This window comes from Struthio camelus, chromosome 2, assembly GCF_040807025.1.
Source record: "Struthio camelus isolate bStrCam1 chromosome 2, bStrCam1.hap1, whole genome shotgun sequence".
In the NCBI taxonomy this organism is placed as follows: domain Eukaryota; kingdom Metazoa; phylum Chordata; class Aves; order Struthioniformes; family Struthionidae; genus Struthio; species Struthio camelus.
In genome coordinates, this window is record NC_090943.1 from 136,593,366 (window position 1) to 136,616,849 (window position 23,484).

Below are 23,484 nucleotides of genomic sequence, written 5' to 3' on the forward strand. Positions count from 1 at the left end.
ACTGGGTCGAGAGATGAAGAAAGACACCTTGATCTTGGTCCAAGTTCTGAAAGCATCCCGTAAATTTCTTCTTACAATACGTTCCTGGAACTCTCACTTTGAGAGCAAGATTATGATGGTGGAGTTCAGGATCCTGTAAGGAGGAAGCAGGGCAAAAATTAGGATCACAGCTCTGGACTTGAGGAGAGCAAACTTTGGCCTCTTCAAGGACCAACTTGGAAGGATCCCATGGGATTGGGCCCTACAAGGAAGAGGGATCCAAGAGAGCTGATTCAAGGGTCGCCTCCTCCAAGCTCAAGAATTGTGCATTCCTATGAGCAGGAAGTCGAGCAAAGAGGGGGCATGGATGAACAAGATGCTCCTGGCAAAACTCCAACAGAAGAAGGAAGTGTATAGGAGGTGGAAGCAAGGAAAGGCCAGTTGCAAGGAATGTAGGAATGTTGTTAGAGTATGTAGGGATGTAATAAGGAAGGCCAAGGCCCATTTGAAATTAAATCTGGCAAGGGATGTCAAGGACAACAAGAAAGGCTTCTTCAAATACATCAATAACAAAAGGAAGACTAGGGAAAACGTGGGCCCACTGCTGAATGGGGCGGGTGCCCTGGTAAGGAAGGATATGGAGAAGGCAGAGTTGCTGAATGCCTTCTTTGCTTCCGTCTTCACTGCTAAGGCCAGTCCTGAGGAATTCCAGACCTTTTAGGCAAGAGAGGAAGGCTGGAGAAAGGAAGACTCTCCCTTGGTGGAGGAGGATCAGGTTAGAGATCTTTTGTCCCAACTTGACATCCATAAATCCATGGGCCCCGATGGGATGCACCCACGAGTGCTCAGGGAGCTGGCGGATGTTATCGCTAGGCCACTCTCCATCCTCTTGGAAAGGTCCTGGAGATCAGGAGAGGTGCCTGAGGACTGGAAGAAAGCCAGTGTCACCCCAGGTTTCAAAAAGGGCAAGAAGGAGGAGGCAGGGAACTACAGGCCTGTCAGCCTCCCCTCCATCCCCGGGGAGGTGATGGAACAGCTCCTCCTGGAGGCCATCTCTAAGCATCTGGAGGACAAGAAGGTGATCAGGAGTAGTCAGCATGGATTCACCAAGGAGAAATCGTGTTTGACCAATCTGATAGCCTTCTATGATGGGATGACAGGCTGGGTAGAGGAAGGGGGAGCAATGTATGTTGTCTCCCTGGACTTCAGCAAGGCTTTTGACACTCTCCCATCATATCCTCATACTCAAGCTCAGGAATTGTGGGGTGGATGAGTAGACAGTGAGGTGGATGGAGAACTGGCTGGATGGCCGAGCTCAGAGGGTTGTGGTGAATGGCGCGGAGTCAAGTTGGAGGCCTGTAGCTAGCGGTGTCCCCCAGGGGTCAGTCCTGGGTCCAGTCTTGTTCAATGTATTCATCAATGAGCTGGAGGAAGGCACAGAGTGCACTCTCAGCAAGTTTGCGGATGATCCTAAACTGGGGGGAGTGGCTGACACACCAGAAGACTGTGCTGCCATTCAGAGGGACCTGGAGAGGCTGGAGAGGTGGGCGGAGAGGAACCTCCTGAAGTCCCACAAAGGCAAGTGCAGGGTCCTGCCCTGGGGGAGGAATAACCTCATGCACCAGGACAGACTAGAGGGTTGACCTGCTGGCAAGCAGCTCTGCAGAGAAGGACCTGGGAGTCCTGCTGGACAAGATGACTAAGAGCCAGCAATGTGCCCTTGTGGCCAAGAAGGCCAGTGGTATCCTGGGGTGCATGAGGCAGAGTGTTGCCAGCAGGTCAAGGGAGGTGATCCTCCCCTTTTACTCAGCCCTGGTGAGGCTGCCTCTGGAGCACAGTGTCCAGTTTGGGGCTTCCCAGGACGAGAGACATGGCGCTCCTGGAGCACGTCCAGCAAAGAGCTACAAAGATGATGAAGGGACTGGAGCATCTCTCCTATGAGGGAATGCTGAGAGCTGGAACTCTTCAGCTTGGAGAAGAGATGACTGATGGGGGATCTTATCGATGTGTATAAGTATCTGAAGGGAGGGTGTTAAGCAGATGGGGCCAGACTCTTCTCTGTGGTGCCCAGTGATAGTATGAGAGGCAACAAGCACAAACAGAGACATAGGAAGTTTCATCTGAGCATTAGGAAAAACTTATTTCCTGCGAGGGTGACTGAGCACTGGAACAGGTTGCCCAGAGAGATTGTGGAGCTTCCTTCGCTGGAGATATTCAAAAGCCATTGGGACAAGGTCCTGTGCAAAGCGCTCTAGGTGACCCTGCTTGAGCAGGGGTGTTGGACTAGCTGATCTCCAGAGGTCCCTTCCAACCCTAAGCATTCTGTGATTATGAAGAGAGTTGCATTGCTTTATGGACATAAAAGTAGAAAAGAGGGAAGCCTGGTATCTGGTAAGAAAGTTCCAAGAATATTCTGAAGAAAGAAATGTCACCCTGCTACCAAGAAAAGATTCTTAATTTCCTTTCTCTTACTTTTGTCATTGATCTCCGCATCTTTCCAGGGCACACAGTATTCCAGAGTATGATCACTTATGATACCATTGGTCTGAATACTGAATAACAGAAACTGAATATGAACAATGAATGGTGGACAGATCTAGATCAGTTTAAAAGATTAGTGTTTCTGCATTAGGAATACAAGAAAGAGAAGGATAGTTTAGTTGAGACTGAGACAAGGATGAGCTGAGCTTTGTAGTAGAAACTAATTAGAAGAAGGAAGCAAAAAAAGTATTTATTGAACCAAATGAAGTCCACAGATGAGAGCAGATCATAAGGGAGAGGTAAGTCAACGAACAGAATGATTTCTGAATACCAAATTGCATGCAGCTGGAGCTCTGCCTTAAAATCTAAGCTTAAATCTTAAGCTAGTGAGGAAAGGTCACAGTGCCATTCCCATCTCTTTCTTTATATGTTCTGGGGTGAACTTGGTATATTTCATGAGCTATGAGCAGCATAACTTTGAACTTCTTGGCTTTTCTCTGGCAGATTAAATTGAATATGCAGTATGATTTACAATAAATATAAATAACTCCAAAATATTATTGTAATTACTTTGTGATTATTTATGCTTATTATATTTTGTAATTGTTTATAACTTTATCATAAAAACATTTACAACGTAAATGTTAAAACTGTTTCAGGTAATGTTTCCCAAGATAGAGTCTTCATAAGAACAGAAGCATGTTCTAATTAATATACTGAAATAGATGTTGGTAAACTCTGTCTAATATAGACTCTAAGTGAGCACTGGCTCATTTTAATTAGGAAAGGAAGTTAATTCAAAACCAAGCTGTTCCATATGTGGTGTATAAGGGCCTCTCTATCATTAAGGATGGCTTTGGAGGCCTACTTGTAAGGCAAAATGCTTAATTCACAGAACACCTCTTACTCAGCATTATATACCGAATACTCAGTATACATTTCAGTGCCACAGGACCTTCCCTTAAAGCCATCTTCCTCAGGAACCGCAAACAGCAAGATTCTTTGTCGTGCCGGAGCAAACATCCCAGAATTTGCAACTTTAAAGGCAAATCGTTCTTAAATTTCCTGGTCCCAGTTTGCTTTCAGAATGAAGAAATTCTTAGCATGAATTACTTGGCCCATGTGATTTACAGTGGCATTCTGGGACAACCCCCAGGAGCATATCACCTGTCTGGCCTTTTAACACACTGAAGTGGGATCTAAAAAGTCACATAGAGAAGAATGTAACTAGTTCCCTTTCAAAGTCTTAAAACTTTGATGATTCTCTTCAGTTGCCACCGAGATGGGCGATACAAGCATTACCAAAGAGATCTCTCTACCTGACTAAGCTTTGCAGCCTGTTCTCTCTCTCCAAAAGCAGCTGCTTTGACAGTGCACGGACTTCATCATTTCCACTTTCTCTGTGGAAATCCCTTTGTCAGTCTCCGTTCACAGCCTTGATGTAATTTCATCAACCACAACACTGTGTTCTGCCTTCTGACTTAAACCATAAAAGAAAAGAGAATTTTATACATTGAAGTGAAGAATGACTCTGGAATGGAGGTTAGATTGCCATCTTTAGGTTTTATACTCTTAATATTTTGGTCATAATCGTTTTCTGCCCACAGCGTTAAAAAAAGTAGTACATATCAACAGGAATGCACTGATTGCAGTATCCAATTGTATTGCAGTTATGGTCCACTATTCCACTGTATAAGGTAGGGAAGCATCATGAAGATTGTTGTAAACAACAAATAGCGTAGTAAAACCAGCTGTAAATCATTAATCTGAGCGTTCAATTACTAATCCCCTCATTTAAGGCACACTGACTGTTGCATATCCAATTAACCGTTGCTATGGAGAATGAAAATGCTTAAAGATATTTGACAGACAAATCTTTACCAGCCCAGCAGGGATTTCGATTGAATTTTTTAATTAGATTGTGACTTCACCTAAATTGAGCATTTAGCGTAATCCTTGCTGGAACTATGCAATGAAATCTTCCAAGATTAAACAGTCATCACAATAGTACATCACTATGCTATGTGATTTGTTAAAGTACTGCACTACCCTGCTTCCCCAAGGAGAAGGCTGGCATACCCTTGTACACAGATTGTCTGTGCTAAACCTTTCCAAAGTTGTCCATGTCTGCAGGTATACAAGAGCACGCATGACCATTGCCTTTTGCCTTTCTACCATTGCTCTCTTTCTCACCAGTCTTCTCTAGCCCAACAGTGATTATTTCCAAATGATTCTTCCAACCTTTATTTTCCTAGTTAATTATAATGCTTTGCATAGATTATACTCCAAGTCTGCAATCAGATCTGTGTGCATATCTCTGATGAGCACTCATCTTGCTTCCAATCCTAAAACTACATAATTATGAATTATGGAAATTGTCCCTAAACTTTTCTGAGAATCTGTATCGTTACTATTAGATTTAACATTTCTTGCAAATATTATAAAACAGCTATTTGGATAATGTTTTTCTTGCCCTCATGGGCAGAAGACAACGGCAGTAGCAGTATAAATAATACGTCGATTTTCTCATACAAGCAGGAAGATAAGCCATATAAGCCTTTCTTAGAACATATAAACCAACATTTTTCATGACCTGCAGTATAAAACAGTTTTACAGTGCGACTTTTACATTTAGAAAGATTTCTACATTTCCATTTTCATCTTTGCAAATAACCAGCTGACAAGGGTGGAAGATGGACAAAATTTCAATTGTTCCACATTTCTCCATCTAGAAAAATACATTGTAGAAGAATATTTTTTATTTTATTTTTTGTTAATATGACACAGCTGTCATGCTAGGACAGATAATGGCACAGTTAATGTGACAAAGTGATTCTCAGAATGTGATTACCTCATTCTTTTCCCATCAGCCTGAAAAAAAAAGCTGTCAGCTTCCATCTGAACAGAAATAGTGGAAATAAATCAAAGGAAAGAACTTTTGTAGGAGCCCATTCATACTTAAATTCTGCTTACTGAGCTGTGGGTCAGCAGGCTCAAGATACAGGAAATGTTTTGCACCGAGGTATCAGTCATGCTGAGTTTCTCTGTGGTAATTGAGATGAGAGCTAGGTTAAGAGTTTCAGTAGCAATAGCTTCTCCCTCTGAATGGTTCAGTGATGGCTTGGACGCAAGGAGGCTCAGCAGCACTGCATAACGTGAACCCATTCACAGCATCATGACCATGCACAACATCCGATTCCTGCAGATGTCTTTTAAACCTGCCAGCCTCCACTGTCCCAGCACCAATACTTGCAGACTCTCAAAAGGTTGAATCCACTGATGACGCCTGGCAAAAATTACAGCAGTATGCTGGTATATCCACTCCTCTTCCTTTTTCATGTAAATGTGAATATCCTCATCATTCAGTTTTCTCAATACCTTACTGAGAAGGACAGTTAAATCACTAACTAGCCTTAACCTCAGGCAAAACAAATAGGCATAGCAGTAGGTAAAGATAAATGCACTGAAGAAATAATTTTCTGAATAATACCCCTCATTACTGAAGACATCTGCCCTCAAGTTACTGCACAACTTTGAGATGTTTGGTAGCTCTCTGGCACTGTTAGTACACTCCAATTGTTCTGATCTCCTGGCTGTACTGTTTCCTGGCATTGTTATTGCCTGTTCGGTGACTTTCAGACTATTCGACCATTAAAGTTCATAGTATACATGGAGTCACACCCTGAGAAAGCTGCAACTACTACAAAGCGTAGTAGTTTGTCTGGCTAAACGCCCAAACATCCAGCAACACATACCCTTTGTCTGCTTCTTGATATTATCTCACTGCTATTTGAGTCCTCAATCTAACTCAAGAGTCCCTGATCTCAAAATTAAAGGCCTTCCTGAGCAGGAACACTATCCCTCCCTCTACCCATGAGGGCTCAAAAGTGGCATAACGGGTGCTCTTTGGTCAGGCTCAGCTGGGTTACAGAATGAATTTCCACAGTCCTTAGCACTTTCGTGACTAGTATCACAAGTCATTTTTCAGTATGCAGAAAGAAAGACACGTTCTTTAAGAGTACATTCAAATGCAAGTGTGCATTATACTCATATGCAACACCAGTCCTAGGAAATCCTAGTAAATCCTAGGATTTACTTCTCATGCAGGCTAAGAAGGACTAAAGAGAGAAAAGAATATGTAGTTGTGTCTTCCATTTAAGTCTTCTACTTAAGCTGGAGGCAGAGGATACTGGTTGACAGAAATAACTGGCCAGACTACCTAAGCAAAGAGCTTAAACTAGCAGAAGACATTGTTCTTCTCTGCAGCTTCTCCTCCTGGGGCATATGGTCCTTTAATGCTGGGAAGCAGAACAGGTGGGTTTTCTTTTTCATTTGCCAGTGTACAAAGGAAAACTTTACAATTTTATCCTCTGCTCATTTGCCTCGTAGCTGTCTCCAAGATTCTTGTCTTTTTTTTTTTTCCTTTGTGAAAAGCATAGTAAACAGTAGCTTTTTGCAACATTTCTAGGAATTGGGGATCTGTAGCTTAAATCCTTAAGTTTCTTTAGGCACTGTAATGCCAAGCTCTGTACTTTTTGCCCTCTTTCTCAGAGAACTATATCATCAACAATAATTTTTTTCTGGAAGCTAAGCAGCTGACAAATATTGGTGCCCTGGGTAACTCGGGCCAGATATGATTATATGATCATAGCTACCATACCTGAATACAGCTGGGACACAAGGAGTACAAACTTGGTGCCAGCCAAGTATATACCCCAAGCATCTTCTCAGCCGTAGGGTGTTATCACTCTTTGACCAATTTTATAATTACCAATTGGCAGAACATTAAGCACTCGCAGGGTTAGTGGCAGATGCAGGTGAAAAACAGCTTTGAAGACACCTGTGGCATGCACAGACCTGCAGAAGGGTACCTATACAGCTATAAGGATCTAAGATAGCTTGTCTCTGTAGGTTCACGTTCATCAGCCGTAGGGTAGGATGGTTGAAATTCACTAGCTGAGGATTTTCTTTAGAGCAGTAACAGTCTTTCTTCAATGTCTATATGACATGCAAGTTTTCCTGTGACTGCAGCAGCCTGCAATTATCATATCTCCCGGATCACGCCCCAGCAATTTTCTGACAGCAATGTCATACAGCTACTCATCGTTTTTATATCAACACTTGGACTGAAAATTAAATTAATTTGGCTAACTATATGATGAAGCATATCAAACCCATTAGAAGAAGTGAAAAACCTTAGGAAGGGAGATCCTCTCTGCTCCCTGCTACTCCTTGGAAAGAAACTGGAACTCTTTTTTTCAGGTTCACTGCAAAGCGTATTCCCTCCTGGGTGCTCTGTTGTAATCCTGAGTTTCAATCAAAGCTGTTAGAAGTAATACCCCCAGAAGCAAGAGAAACCTACCATACACTAAGTTCACGCTGAAGATTTCATTTCACTGTGATGAGCTAATAAAAAACACACTTGGATTTCTTTAAGTTTTTGTGTTCTGGTGAGATTTCAGTCTGACACCTTTGACCTCTAAGGATCAAGAGTATGTTTTGACACAGACATTTGGGAGACAGTTTCATTCTTTCCTGCCCTTTTGAAAGCTCAAATTATTAAAGAGGGGCCAGAGAGTTAAGGCTGTCAGATATTCTGTGTAATACGGGATTCCCATATTTCAGCTTGTGTCCCATACTGGATTACCCTTAAAAGTCAACCACATGATTAAATTCAGTATGACACTCAAAGGCTAGAAATTTCCTGTCCAGGTCTTTATAAACCTGGACTTTTTTCTTTTAACAATTTCAGTTCACTAATATCACCTAATATTAGTGACCTACAGAAAGGTCCTTTGCTTCACCAGTCCTTACTGGTGTTAAATAGTCCACCTTTTGTAGGCATTAGGTATATTTGAATTTTTTTGTCTTTCCAAATATATGACTACAAGTTACTTTACTGCACAATCTGCACAACTGCATTAATTGTTAGCCCTGACATGATATCAAACTGCTTTTGAACATCTGAAATAACGTTCTTCCACAAATTCAGCAGCCATCTAAAGCACTAATACAGCCTGTAGAAATGCATTTTGTCAGAAAGTAGTAGAAAATCCCTTAATTTGTCTGTGTTTACTGAGGTGTCTGTGTGGCACATGTTGTTACAGCATGTGAATGACTTATATTAAGTTTTGAAAAGATAAACACAAACACAAGTCGTTCAGCCATCCAGTAAAATAATTATTCATCAGCTATTTTATTGAAGTAATCTCATTCTACTAAATCAATTTTTTTTCTTTTTGATATTATATTTTTAAATAGTGATAATACATGATGCCTTATGAATATATTGCTGCATAATTAGTTACAAAAAGCTGCAATATATAATAACTACTAATAATCAATACTATATTAAAATATAAAAATGTAATAAATGTAAAATGTAATAAAAAGTAAAAAAAGTAAAAGAGTTAAAATAATGTTAAAAAACTGAAAAATAAAAAAATCGCAGCCCAGAGGCATAGATACATCTCAACAGCATTCAGTTCACCTCCACACAACTAAGCTTCTTTGAATTCTCAGTCACACAAAGACGCCAGTCAACCTGTAGTCAAGCAAAACTATTTGAAAGGCACAACCGGCCTGCAAAAGGAGACCATTTCCCTACCTCTAATCACCACAGCCAATGAAGAGTTAGACAAAATCAGTATCACTTGCATTTACTTTGGATGGCCCATAGCTGTTTTGACACTTCAGCGAGTCGCAGCAAACATTTACATACTGAAAAAAACCTGGGTAGTCGTTATCACCCTGGCAACTGCAAGTGTGCCAAGGGATTTACACCAGATTAAAAGCTGAAAAGAACCTTCTGTCCCTATGTGAGCAGATTTTAGCATCGATGTGTTTGACCAGTTCTTATGTACTTAATAGAGCCAGATAGTGATTTATTTTTATAGATCTACTATGCTTGCTATAACTAAAGGTAAGCTAGTGACTTACCTTTAACTTATAAATTGCTCTATTGATAGGTTTGTCCTGTTTCCTTTAATTAATAGCTTTATCGGGATGAAAATTAATGTCAGCCATCTGAAGGCACCGGAAGGTAAATAATGAAAAAAAACCTTTCATACAACTGCTTACATGGCTTCTTTCGCTGTAGCGCCATTTATTTTTCGATGCAGTCAAAAGATTTCAGTGCAGTCAATTTTGTTATTGTATTTTTACTGTCACCGAGGAAATGGGGCTTTCAGTACAAGCCATTTGATGTTCACTTCACAAAAAGTAAACTTTTGTCCATACAAGAGTTACTGTCCATACAGCAGCCAAAATAATTTCTGTTTGACAATGAAATTCAACATTTTGAAATGCTAGGACAAAACTGGGACAAAAGCCATACACATTCATGATTTTCAAATGTTTTTACAGAACAAAAATCCCAGTGGTTCATTTTACAAACACTGAAACGAGTCTGTAGAAGAGCCATCCAGTCTAGCTGGTAGAGTGCCACCTACCCTAACACACCGGCATCCCTAGACTTCCTTGTTGCTTACCACGTCTGCTCTCTGTCCAAAGCTAGCAAAGAGCTGTAGCCCTTTTACCACACTGAAGTCTTGAATTTAGGTACCCAAATTATTACTCACCATTCAAGCCTTACAGAATGATAGCTTGGAGCTTCTTTCCAGCGCAACAGCAGGAAAGTTATGTATTTACCTACTTGCATAAGCATGTGCTTTGCAAACAGGATCCTCCGGCTTGCAAGGTGCTGGTTGCAACAGAATTCCTTATGGACACAGTTTACCTTGAAACATTGACCTAATAACCGGGAGTCTCTTCTTGCTTGTTTCATAACGAGGGATTCATCAATGAAGCGCTTCCCCCTCCCTTCCCTGTCATATGGTGCATTTCTAATTACTGATTACAACATAACACCTTCTCCTAGTTACTTTACCCACTTGCTCCCCACTGGTTAGCTCCTTGTTTGCAGCAGCAGTTGCTGAGACTTTGACCTCTGCCTTCAGTGGTAATGAGCATGGTTCAGTAACACCCTGTGCTGGAATCTAAATACAATATACAAGAGTTAATTGCACATGTAAGTAAAGAACCTCCCTATTACGAGCACAGACTGTGCAGAATTTTCCAGTGTGTGTCTTGATGCAAGTTACATCAAATTATGCGAATTAACGTTTCATTTCAGTCTTTCACTGGCCGAAATGAAAAATGTCTCAGGACCCCACATAAATTATAATTTGAAATCTGAAATGTACTTACAACATAAATATGGGGACCAGAGTACACCGTAACTCTGTCATTCAAATTGTTTCCTTCTGTGGCTCGTCCATAGCAAGACAAAACTTTTGATATTACTTATTCAAAACGCAAAGTGTAACAAATAAATAGCCCTCTCTTTATTTGCCTTTTAGATAAGTAATATCTGGAAGATGTCACAACGCTCATGAGAACCCGAGAACTTAATGGGAAAAGCACAGTCTTCTAGGCCTAAAAATGGACAAAGGGTAGGAACATGACTTGTTATTCAATATTCCTGATCAAAGAGTAGGAACGTGACTTTTTATTCAATATTCCACTTCTTATTAAAAAAATGCTGACACAACAGTGGTGCAGGATTGCAGGCTTAAAGCTAGATAATGTATGTATGAAAACTGATGGGAAAAAATGATGACCGTAACTATCATTTTAAAGGCATGAAACAAAGATAATCAGGTGGTTGTACTGTTTCATAGGGAGACATTCATAATCAGTGTGAATTTACCTTTTCATTCCCATTCCAGTAAAGGAGCAAGCTGGAGAACAGTGATTTATGTTATAGCAAGCATTTAATTTCATAGCTGCAATAAAGCAGCAGTAGGGGAAGGAAAGACTGCACTTTCAAAATCCTTGGAAAGGACTTTCCTCAAGTCCCAGGTGAGATGCCAAGAGCAGCTGCCCCTCCGTGGTTGGGGCTGGCAGGAGGCGGGAGGGATGGCGATGCAGCAAACAACGCAGCAAAGCAGCACGCCAGCCACGGAGGCTAGTTTTGGGAGCGAGCCGGCCCTGGCCCCTTCGTCTTTAGAAACCGGCAACTTCACAGCCGATCTCACTTGTAAGGGTGAGCGCGGGGCGGTGGCCAGGGTGGGCAGCGGGTTGGGTGCCTGCTGCAGGCGCGTTTTCGCCTGGGGGCTGCTGGCCGCACGGCCCTGTCCAGCCACAGGTCCTCGCTCGCCGCGGCTCCGACAGGAGCCAGGCGCCTAGTTCCTGTCATCAGCTTCGCATGGCGTGTTGTTCCCTATCTCAATCTGGCGGGCAGTGCTGCAGGGTTATAAATGTTATTAATAGCCTGGAGAGTTGTTAATGCGTGCCTGGCAAGAATTTGTCTTTTGGCACCGCTGAAAGCGCAGCCGGGGCCTGCAGAGCCCTGGGAGGCAGCAGCACCTTCGCCCAAAATGTGGCAGCTGCAGAAGGGCTAACACCTAGACCCAGGAAAACATTTTGACGCTTTCATGGCAATGATGCTCTGGAGCAGGGGGAAATAAGGAGAGATTTTTTTTTTTTTTTTTCATGGTTATTGCACTGTTTGGGTTGTCAAGTGTTTCCCTTCTTGTTGTGCTTTGAGTGATACTCGTGTAAATACAAAATTCAAAACAGTTTTATTTTTTACCTGATTTGATTGCATGAAACTGAAATGTCTCAATTATGTATACCTGTATATAAAATAATGTATTTAAAATATTTAGTGTATATACATATAAATATATAATATACATAATGTGTATATAATGTGCATAAGAGGATGGTAGACTACAAACTAAAGCAGAAGAAATGGTGTGGTCTAAAGGCAGGATGGAATTCAAAGATCATAACACCGTGCTGTCCTGTATATTTGCTAGGGTCCTCACAAATCAAAACATGCTATGTGATTTCATCCACGTATCACTAGTAAATATACGCTGTGTGGGTGAGTTTTTATTATCTACTCTGAAACTGCGAGGCACCTTTTCTGCTAAGGAAGACACCATCCATTCTAAGGTTGATAACACCCTAATGTTGTCAGTGCTTTTCATTTTTTCCAATTTGCTTTAAAAACAAAGTACTCTATAGGCAGTGCCACATACATGCATGCAGGGTATTTTAAGAAACCTCAGTGGAAGCTGAGGACTGAAATGGCAGGCATGTAGGATCTAGTAGAAACTATTTTCTTTAAACCTAATAGCAGGAAGCTAGCAGCTTTCACGAGACAAGTCTTTGGTTATATTTTGCTTTTGTGCAGAAGACAGATGTAAATGAAGTAGCTCTTTAAAAGTTAATCTCTTTTTTAGTCAATCTCTCAGTGTTTTGATGTTCCAGTAAAATATTGTATTTCTAGGTTTTTATAATTAGAAGAGCAGTCTTTGTGCCTGAAAAATCATGCTCAACTTTAGAAGCATCCTGAAGACACTACTGTTCCCAAAATTATTTATTTTTTTGCTCTTTGAGATTTTCATCTCATTCATATTTCCTCCATTCAGAAAGACTTCTGCTGGGAAATTAGTGCTTATTACTGGTGCTGCAAATGGGATTGGAAGGCAGATTGCCTTAAAGTTTGCTCCTTTGGGAGCAGCCTTGGTTCTATGGGACATTGATGAAGAAGGTAACAAAGAGACAAGCAAATTAGCCCAAGAAAATGGAACCGAAAGAGTGTTTGCCTACCAGTGTGACTGCAGCAATAGAGAAGCAATAGAGAAGAGGTCTATGAACAGGCAGAAAAGGTAATATATGGCTTCTTGCTTCCAATTCGGCTTCTCACTTCTGATTTTTGCTAGCTTATAATAGTCTATCCTATTGATTTTTTTTCAAAGATGAAATTTTAGTAACCATACTATGCAACAGAGGGACATAACCATGTAGGGCATTTTTTTCTCTTTTTGACACATAACTTCTAGATGAAATTTAAATTATTTTTCTATAAACTAACTGGATTTACTCTGTTTTGTGGAGACCGTTACATTTCATTCTTCACTGAAATAAAGTAACTTCTTGCAGATTAAGAGGTTGGTAAATTATGTAGCAGAGGTTAGCTCCATATATTGGCTTGCTAGGCTTTGAAATTTCTGCTAAGATATCAAGGAACAAAAAAAAATTAGTGGAAATTGTTGGGGGGAGAGTTACTTTTTCTTACCCATTTGGTTAGAAAACTGCAGTTCCAGTAGGATGATGTGGGGTGTTATGGTTTCAGAAATGTGACCAGGATGCAGAACACGGCTGGTACCTAGTCCATTTGATGATGCAACTTCATTTTATTTTTTGGTCAATCCACCTGGAAGATAAAGTGCAAAAGGCCTTCAATTTAAATGAAATTCTTGCTTTGCTGACCTATGTTTTGTAAACTATTATATTTTTCTCCTATCATCAGAGTCCATCTTCTGGACTGTGTTGTAACATTATTAATTTTTACCTGTTCTTAAATGGTCGGTGTACTTCCTGAGAATGTCTCCAAGGATAGCCTCATGTACAATCTGTAGTTACTTATTCTCCTATTCTGTCCAGGGATAAATTCTTCTTTTGTTAAATTCTCAGTATATGTACGTATGTCCGTGATTCACAAGTTACATCTTTAACATTCTTTGCCTGAAGGCCTATATCTGAGAAATCAGCTAAAATGTTTCATCACACTTGAATGTTGATAGATTGTTTTGGAATCACCTTTTTTTTTAATGAGTTGTCAGGTGTGCTTTTTGTTTTGCGGTTGTTCCCTATAATTTTAACTAAAACAGATTAATTCTTTCTAAAAATGGATATGAAAGTTTGAAATAAATGTATTTCATCAAGAAATCTTCCTGATGGGAAATACTTCTAAATAGATTGGATGCAATATCTGCATGTGTTTGGGACTGCAATATTCATGTTTGCAATCCACATGGCATTACTTCTTAGCAACATTTGGGGGACAGCCAACTGAAATAAGTGAAAAAAAATACCTGTTGGGGCCATTGGTGAGAGGCTTTAAGAACCACAGGTAGTATCATATCATTATTTGGACCATTCAGGCAAGGATATGTATCATAATAGCGTGCCCGTGAGCAGAGACAAGTAAGTTGTTGAATGTTCTGGCCTATGCTGACCCACGCAATGTCCAAGGAGGACAATCTTTACCCGTTATTTGGCTAGTACAGATCACATAATCTTCACAGTGTAAGTCACTGACTGCTACTCCTGCTTTTTTTGCCCATCCAACAAATCCCAGTAATTTCAACATTCTTAACATCAGTTATTATTTCCCAGCAACATAAAAAATCAAATCTAATCAGTACTTCACATCTTTATTTGGAATGACACTATAAATCAAATGGCGTATCTTCTGGAATCCTCTTCTTGCAAGACAAAATTACTTCAGAACTTATCAAGATCAAATCTCTAAAAAATAACATTTAAATTGGCACTATCTCTCTGTTCCCATACAGCTATTTACCTCTTGCAAAAATATGTACCAAAATCATTAGTTTAAGCTCAAGTGTGTAAATTCTCTGCCGGACTTTTCTGTTGATTCTGACGTTGAATGTTTGGAAATGATTTGTTCGTTCTGAGTTTAACAGAATCTCAGAATGCTTCTATTGTGCACTCCAGTCACTCTCAATCTCCAAATGCATTAACTGATTCAGCCAAAAAAGGAACATTAAAGGCTCTAGCCTGCAGAATTTGCTCTGCCCTTTTCAGTAGAAAGTATTCTGAAGTATAAAGCCTGGCCTACAAGTAGAAACTTGAAGAGCTGTTTCATACTCATGAGTTGGTATAAAGGTGTTAAAATATTGTTAATTCTGTCAACATCTTGCATGAATTGAATAGCCTTGTAGGTATCCAAAAGTCTGAAATCTTTTGAGAGTAAAAGTTCTTGAGTGAGGAGCCTTCCTGTGTTCTTGGAAATACGTGTAACTTTTTGACTGGTGATATGAAAGGACTTGAACTCAGACAGAGAAGATAAAGCAATAGCAGAAAAGGCCATTAAATTATTTGTTTTGATTCAGTATATTCACTGCAGAGAAAATTAGAAGGTTTCCCAGAATGGAAGCTTGCTTTCTAGGAAGTAAGTCAGAACACCGAAGTGCCTAAGGGAGATGTTTTAGAACAAACTGATGAGGTGAGTAGTAATAAATTTTCAGAACCAAAGAGAGTTCACCCGGAAATCCTAAAGGAAGTCAAATATGGAACTGATGAACTATACATGCATGGGTGACCTATTGCTGTAAGAGTTTACGGTGTCCAAGGAACAAATAGCAGCAAATATGCCAATTTTTAAAAGCACTTGAGAGGACACCAAGGAACTACAAGCCTATCGTAGGGAAAATTGGCAGAAGCTATAATAATAGAATCAAGAGACATCTGGAGAAATACTTAATGGAGAATGATCAACCTGAATTTTTGTAAAGGGAAGTCACGCTTCCCACAGTTTTTTGGGATAGGGAGTAAAAAACATGAATGAAGCTGAATGGAGTAAAATGCTGCTGGTCAGGAAGCTAAGTTGTCATGTGAAGAAAGGGAGGATCCTCACACGGCTCAACCAAGTTGTTAAAAGGTGCAAGTCAGGAGAGAGGATAGATGCATTCCGCAAAGGAAGAGTTTGGTATTCCTGCCATACTCAGCAGTTTCTAGATTTGCATTCATTTGTGCAAGACAGAAGGGTGCTAATATCTGAGCTCTGCTTGCCTTGTGACTGCCTGACATAGCTGGAGGAGCATCAGAACAGTTTTCACTGAGCACTGAGATTCCCTGAGAGAGCCAAAGCGAGATTAAATGATAGGACATCAGAACCAACCACTCATTTATGCAATATGCTACACTGTGGAGTTTTTTGCTTTTTGTAATCATTCTATAATTTATGAGACACTGAGTAACTACTTGCCTCCAGTACAGAAATCTCTGCAGCGAGCCTGATTCCTAATGCTGTAAATAAATCTCAGCCATGTGCTTTAATCAAATCCAAACCACAGAACAGAATCTCTTTCTAAGACACCCAGGCAAAATTAATGGTAATTTTACCATTCTCTCCAAGTGATGTCATCTGTCTACTCCATGATATATGCATCTGTACCCAAAGCTCTTGAATCCCCCAGGGAGCTATGCTGGATCTTTCCCTGTAACTTACATAAATAGTCTGGGAAAAGGGTGGAAAAGGCATGTGACAGAGTTTCCCAGTAGTATAGTAGTAGTTTCAATGCAGTAAAGGAAAAATTGCAAGAGTTGCCCGACACCATTTTCACCATACTAGCAATAAAACGACAGATTAAATTAAAGGTTTATAAGTTCTAAATAGTGCATATGGTGAAAAAGTAGCCCCAACTATACCTGTATCATGACAGTCTCTAAACTGGAGATAGATCTTAGAGACACTTCAATTAGTTCAATGAAAGTATGTTTTCAGTATTGTTCAAAAAGGCAAATCAAATGTTAGAAATGATTACGAAAGGAATCAAGAACAAAGCCAAAAACATCCTTATGCAGGTACAATTCTCCATAGTATGTGCAAATCTTCAGTATAAAAGAAAATTCTGCTCTCCATCATAAAATAAAAATAAAAAGAAAGAACTAGAAGAGTCACAGAAAAAGACAGTAAGAATTGCCACAAATACCCAAAGCTTCCACATGTAGAGACTGAATAGATTAGGACTTCTTTACTCGACAGAGAGGCACTTGAAGCAGGATGTGGTACAGATAGATGAGATCATAAGTATCATGGAGACAATAACTAAGGAATAAATACAGTTTCGCACAATATAAGAACTGGAGGACAAAAAATGTTTGGGTGACAAAGTTAAAGCTTGCTCACAGTGCACGCTTAGACTTTGTAACTCATTACTATAGATTGTTATGAAAACCTAAAGTATTCTGGAGTTCAGGGAGCAATTAGACAAATTCTTGAAGGGAAAAAAAATGATCACAATGTATTAAACACAAAGACATAGATACAATATCTGGCTCAGGAAACTCCTAAGCTGCAGAATGTGAAAAGCTGAGGATTACACTGGAGGAGGTATCAGTGTCTTTGCCTTTTTTTGCTGCTCTCCACCATGAGAGAAGGGCTATGGGGCTAGATGGACCTTTGCTCTAACACAGTAAAACAGTTCTTACACGCTTACATTTCTGGTATAGATGTAAATAATTGCCAATATTTGTGTAAATGTAGATCGTATCACTAAACATTTCCTAAGTGAAGCACAAGAGGAGAGGATGCCTTCTAATACTTTCTGTTTATCCTTTTCTTATTCAGGTTAGAAAGGAAGTTGGGGATGTTAGTATTCTAGCAAATGTTGCAGGCATACTGCTTGGGAAAACGTTCTGTGACATTCCAGACGCCAATTTTGAAAAAAACCTTAAGAGTTAACTTCCCATCTCAAGTCTGGGTAATGTATTTTTTCTCTCCTGGATATCTGAGATGTACAGGCAGCTATTTTAGTGTGAAAATCCTCCAAATGGCACCCCCGTGGGGCACCCAACTTTGAAGAGGGGTGAGAAAGGCATTGAATGGGGGAAAAGAGGTTTTGTTAATCATGCTATAATTAAAGACACACCAAATGGACAATCTGCTGCACTATGTCTCATTTTGGCACTTCTCAGCACTGTTAGCAAAACACTGCCTGGGCACCCCGGGAAATCCAAAGCCCGCGTGTAACTGTATCATGAAACAGACTCTTTCTGTAACAACCATGGCTGAAGTTAGTGCTGAAATAATGGCATGTGACTTTTCTACTCCAGATGTTTGCTGGTGTCAGAGACCTTTGTCTAATAGACTTGGAACATTCAGGGAGGCAAAACCATGCTCCATATATTGCTGTTAGCCTTCAGGTTATGAAGAGTGGGTTTTACCCCACTGCCTTCTCCTCAGTTAGGGTTGGGAGATATCCTTGTACTCACATGCCTAATCAGTATCTCCTCAATGTATGTAGAGAACTAGTCTAAATAGTATATATTATCTTTGCCCAGTTTTCCTACCTCTGAAGGATTTCTCTGTTACTTGGGGGCTCAGCTGACATTTAGGAGGTTTCCTTGCAAGGGATTGTTACTCTGGCACCCCATATTTGCTGCGTATATGCCTGAGCGAGCAGCCTGAATCAGAAAGAAATGCAGCATTGCAACTTCCTTGCTAAATGACCCCTCCTGCTGGAAAGTTATTACAAATAGGGAACTGTTTCAGCTAAAAGTTGTTCCAAATCCTTGAGGCAAAGGAGCTATGAGGGAGGTTCTTCAGACAGGTCGGAAGAGTCATAGGGCAGGATGACAGGGACTGTTAAGAGGGCCCCCAACCAAAAAATGTACCAGGCACACAAATCCAGAGGGGAGCAGGCATTGCAGCACATCTCAGCTATTGAAAAAAGTTTGTAACTATTCTGGCTTTTTCTTCTCTTCCTCCTCATAAAATATCGTCATCTTCCACATATAATTAGTATCATGCATAGTGGTGGTTCAAGAGCCCACAGTTGTCAGGCAGTTCGGTTTATAACAAATAGGGCCGGTTGCCAGCTCAAGTTCCCTCGATGTGTTGACTTCTAGCTCCCTCTTGTGTATCAAATCTCTAGTAATAGAGGGCTCCAAACATGAGGAATTATGAAGCAGAGAAAATAAAAACTTGGCTGCTTTTAATGAAACAGGATGTGAGTCCTGACAGATCTTCAGATAGAGGTTGGTGGTTCTAAGAAACACTCTTTTGATTACAAATTCTTTCAGAGGTGGAAGATCAGTTTGGCTTCTTGTGTAATGAAGGTCTAGAAAGTAAATCAGGTTGCAAAACCTAATTTTGAATGCAACATTTTAAAGATATGTCTGTTTTTAATGATAGTTTATTATCTGTTTCAGACCTGCAAAGCCTTTCTCCCAGCCACGATTGCCTGCAATCACGGACACCTGGTTAGTGTAGCAAGTGCAGCAGAATTCTTGGGAGTCTACAAAATGTCAGGTTAGTATCATTAAGCGCTATTATGAATCAGAGGCACATGTCAATAACTTTTCTTGGAGACTTCACAAATGCTTAGCTTAAGCAGTTTATGCCAACTAATTGAGCACTGAGGAGGAGCCTGCAGATACGGGAGGTCATGGTGTATTGGAGAAGAGGATGGTGGTATGTTGCCCAAATGGCGCAGGGAGCTCAGCGCAGCAGATTTTACTGGCTTCACTGCAGCCTGTCTTATCCCCATAGGAGAAGGGTAATACTGTTCTTACGCATGCAACAAAAGGGAGCTCATGTGTAGGTTGTCTGACGCTGCCTGTTACCTGTTTTTCTGCGGATGGATAGTCAGAGCCCTGAAACATACGTGGGTTATACGTGGAACTTCACATTGGGTTGGAGAATGGGTGTGGGGCTCAGAAGGTATTTTGCCAGGTTTTTCATTAAAATTAATTCAGATTACTTGTGCTTTAAGCTATTTAACAGCTCCATATTCTCAGCTGTTTCTCTCAGGAAAGTTGGCTGCTACCAGCCCGATTATTTCATCTGTTTGCTACCCAGTTTCTCTTCAGGCTGACTGACGTTCTCATCGTATCTCTCAAGTTGCCCTATGAGAATGTGAACTTTGCAATAATAAGTATCTTTTATTTCTTCTGCTGATTGATGGTGTTACTGGTTTTTGTTTTCCACCTATTATTATCAGGTTAGATTCTATACTGATTATAGGCCATGTCCACCTTTCAACATTTAGCCATAAATGCATATGAGAGCAAACCTGCCAGTCCAAGCATTCTGACTTTTTACAAGTTAGCTAAGCATTTTTGGCTGTAGGGTTTCATCATCCGCTATGGATAAATCTCTAAAGATTAAAAGACTGTCTCTGATATCAGTTTTTGAAGTTACTCTTCTAGCAGAAGTCGATTCAGTTACATCTATTTTCTAATATGTATCTAAGTTACATATTAAAAAAAAACTTAGTAAACTACATGTAAATTCCCACATATAAATACAGCTCTTACAATTGCAAAATCATAGAATAATTTAGGTTGGAAAAAAAAAAAAAAACACCAAGGTTGGAGGCCACTTGGTCCAAACCTCCAGTAAAAGCAGACCCAACCAAGATAAGGTTGCACGGGGCCTCATGCAGTCAAATTTTGATTAGCTCCAAGGACAGAGATTTCACACGCTCATCTGGATGGCTCCCCACTGGATGCACTCCAGTATGCCAACGTTTTTCGTGAACTGGGGTACTGCAGTACCGCAGTACTCCAGTACCGTGGTACTCCAGCTGTGGTCTCACATCTGGAATCAAACAATAAAAATCAGATAGGATTCAGGATTCTGTGCAAACCAGATAATACTGTAGTTGCAAAGCAGAATAGAGGGAAAGATAATAATGGGTTGAAGCAGCATTTATAAGTGGACTATTTAGACTTTACCACTAGAAATAGTTTTTACTGAAGTGTAAGCTGTGATATTAAAGGCTGCAGATGTTATGAACTGAGAGAATGCCTCGTTTGTATATGAATATCTGGAAATGTATATAAAATGTCAAATAAGCTCTTCATCTTACATGCCTCTGCAGTCCACTGGAACAAATCCTCTGGAAATAGTTAATCATATCCTTAGACACAAGTGAATCAATCTGGGGACGGACCATTAACCTCCAAAGTTAATATCACCAACAAGCATGGCATCCTTAAAATACTAATTACAAGACTGCTAAGAATTATACAGCTAATTAATATGAGAGCTTAAATAATATTACAAAACATTACATTTTACATGTAACACTTATCATGGTGCTTTTGAGATGTTTTGGATATTTATTCTTTCTTTCTGCACTTTACAGATTACTCTGCAAGTAAATCTGCAATCACTGGAATGACAGAAGCTTTAGATGCTGAACTGTATCAGGCAGGAAAACAAAGCATTAAAACCACAATCATTTGCTCTTCTTTTGTAAATACTGAATTAGCCAGAAGTGTTCAAACACAGCAAGTAAAAACTTAAATCCTGTATACTGTTTCATCTTTAAAAAAATGATCACTAGATATTACATAACCAGTCTCTAATTATTATAAGTTTGGTTGGCTTTTTAATTCCACATTTTTTGCCCTCTTGGTGCACACAACTACCTCTTAACACAAGAAATCAAAGCCCTGCATATGGTCAATAACTAACATGCATCAGAGACTGCAGAGTAACCTTGCAATCAAGGAATGGTTAGGGATGGCATTGCACTATTTAAGATAAGCTTTCTTATTTGCCGGTAAAAGGGAAATTGCTGAGGTTCTTTGCCCAAAATAATTTTGGCACTGTGATTACAGTCATGACAGTCAGGATATCTGTGACCAACCATTATTAACAGTGCTCTGATATTCATATTAGCAGGTACTGTACTTCTGTGAGTGAGAATAACTACGGTGTCAGTATCTGGTGGGTCACTGTACTGTTGCAGTGATGAAGGAGGCTGCAGGCACTGATTTAGCCATTGCAGCAGTGCAGTGCCAGTGATTTTGGTTTTTCGGTGCTCTGTTCCTGCTTCTACCGCTCATCACTCTACAGCAGCCTAGGCTATGCAGAGCACAGCCTATGTCCTGTCAGACAGGCGGCAAACAAGCCAGCTCCTGGCCTATTTAGCTGCCACTCCAACATCTGAAGCAGAAAAAAAGGAGGGGTGCAGAGGGCTGAACTCATCCCCAGAACAGCATTGAACGGTATACGCTGGGATTAGATGGGAAGTTTTGAAAGTGACAATCAGGGTGGGCATTAACTTTGTTAGGTTCTGGACAGGGCTTGCACAGAAACTTTTCATTAGCTGTTAAAATTCACATCACCAAAATCCTTTCAATTTATTTTGATGACAGAAGCAACAAATAAGATTGGAGACCTATTTTCAAGACTACTCGAGGGGAAGGAAGGAGGGAAATTCTTACATGACATAATTACTGTGTTAGAATACATCTCAAAAGTAAAGTTTTATAATTTCACAATGCTTTATTTCTTGTTTTACCAGAAATCAACTTTTACTTCCTGTTTATGATACAGAGTATGTAGCCACCAAGATCACGGATGCAATTCAAAAGGAAAAGTTTTATCTAATTATGCCTCTGACTTAACACTTGCTTGCTTTCAAAATGTAAGAACGTGACTCTTGTGTTCTCTCATTTCTTTCTTTCCTTTGTCATACGCTTGTAAAATCAGCAGAAAAGTTTGGCTGGCATGCCTGCAGTCAAGTTAGGTATGTATTCCGAATTATGAAGAACCAATGTTCTTAATTTTTAATAATTTAGGTGACCAACATTCCTCTGGCAACTTCTGTCTCTAATACACTTCTCAGTCTATACGCATAATTTCAAGAATTTTCCTGCGATGGTACACTCTGGGAATATGCCTGGACTGGAACCCCCTGCTTTCAGTAGCTGCCTCCAGCACTGACTGGGCTCTTCGCAGAATTGCTTGAGCTGTCGTTTATTTTCCTCATTTGTAACATGGAAGTGTTGAATGCGCTATTGCCAGGCACTAGAAGTATTACACACGTATTATGAATTTATCATTTCTTTAGTTAGTAGAGTTCATTGATCTTAGAAAAAAAAAAAAGGTGAGGCCAACTTTGTGTTTGCCTTCTCAGTTTCATTCCTAGGAAAATGATATTGCTCTTCCTATCTTACGAACTCTGACAGCTTGGATAAACTTACTGACGGATAGAAACCAACGTGTTATGAAGACCTCAAGTGCCAGCTAACTCAATTTCTTCTGGGAAAAAAAAAACAGCTAAATTTGAGCTAAATTAATTTTTAATCATTTTTTTCAATAGAAAATTTGCTTCCTGTATAATATTTGACATTGGTCAGGATGTAATGGAATTCTTAACAACTGGCTTTTAATCGCCATTGTTCAGCCCCATCGTGCTCTGTATTTCATGACTGCACGCTGCTTAAACATTTAATTGAGCTCTCAATAAAAGTCTCAGTAAGATCAGGCAGGGATTTTTGCCTTCATTTGTCTATGAATTCTTGATTTCTGTGCAAAATTTCAAAACATAAGAAAAATTCACTACCGTTCATGCATAAAGAAAAGCCACAGAGAGCTGAACTTACTTCACATTTTAGGCATTTTAGAAAGTCCAAACGATCTCCCTCTCAAGCTTTAGCAAAGCATCACTATTTTCAGTG

At 40.0% G+C, this 23,484-nt stretch overlaps 1 pseudogene; it reads left to right on the top strand.

Annotated features, from left to right (window-relative positions):
- The first annotated feature begins 12,801 nt into the window (after positions 1–12,801).
- On the top strand, positions 12,802–22,989 carry LOC104143211 (epidermal retinol dehydrogenase 2-like; annotated as a pseudogene).
- Positions 22,990–23,484: the final 495 nt, after the last annotated feature.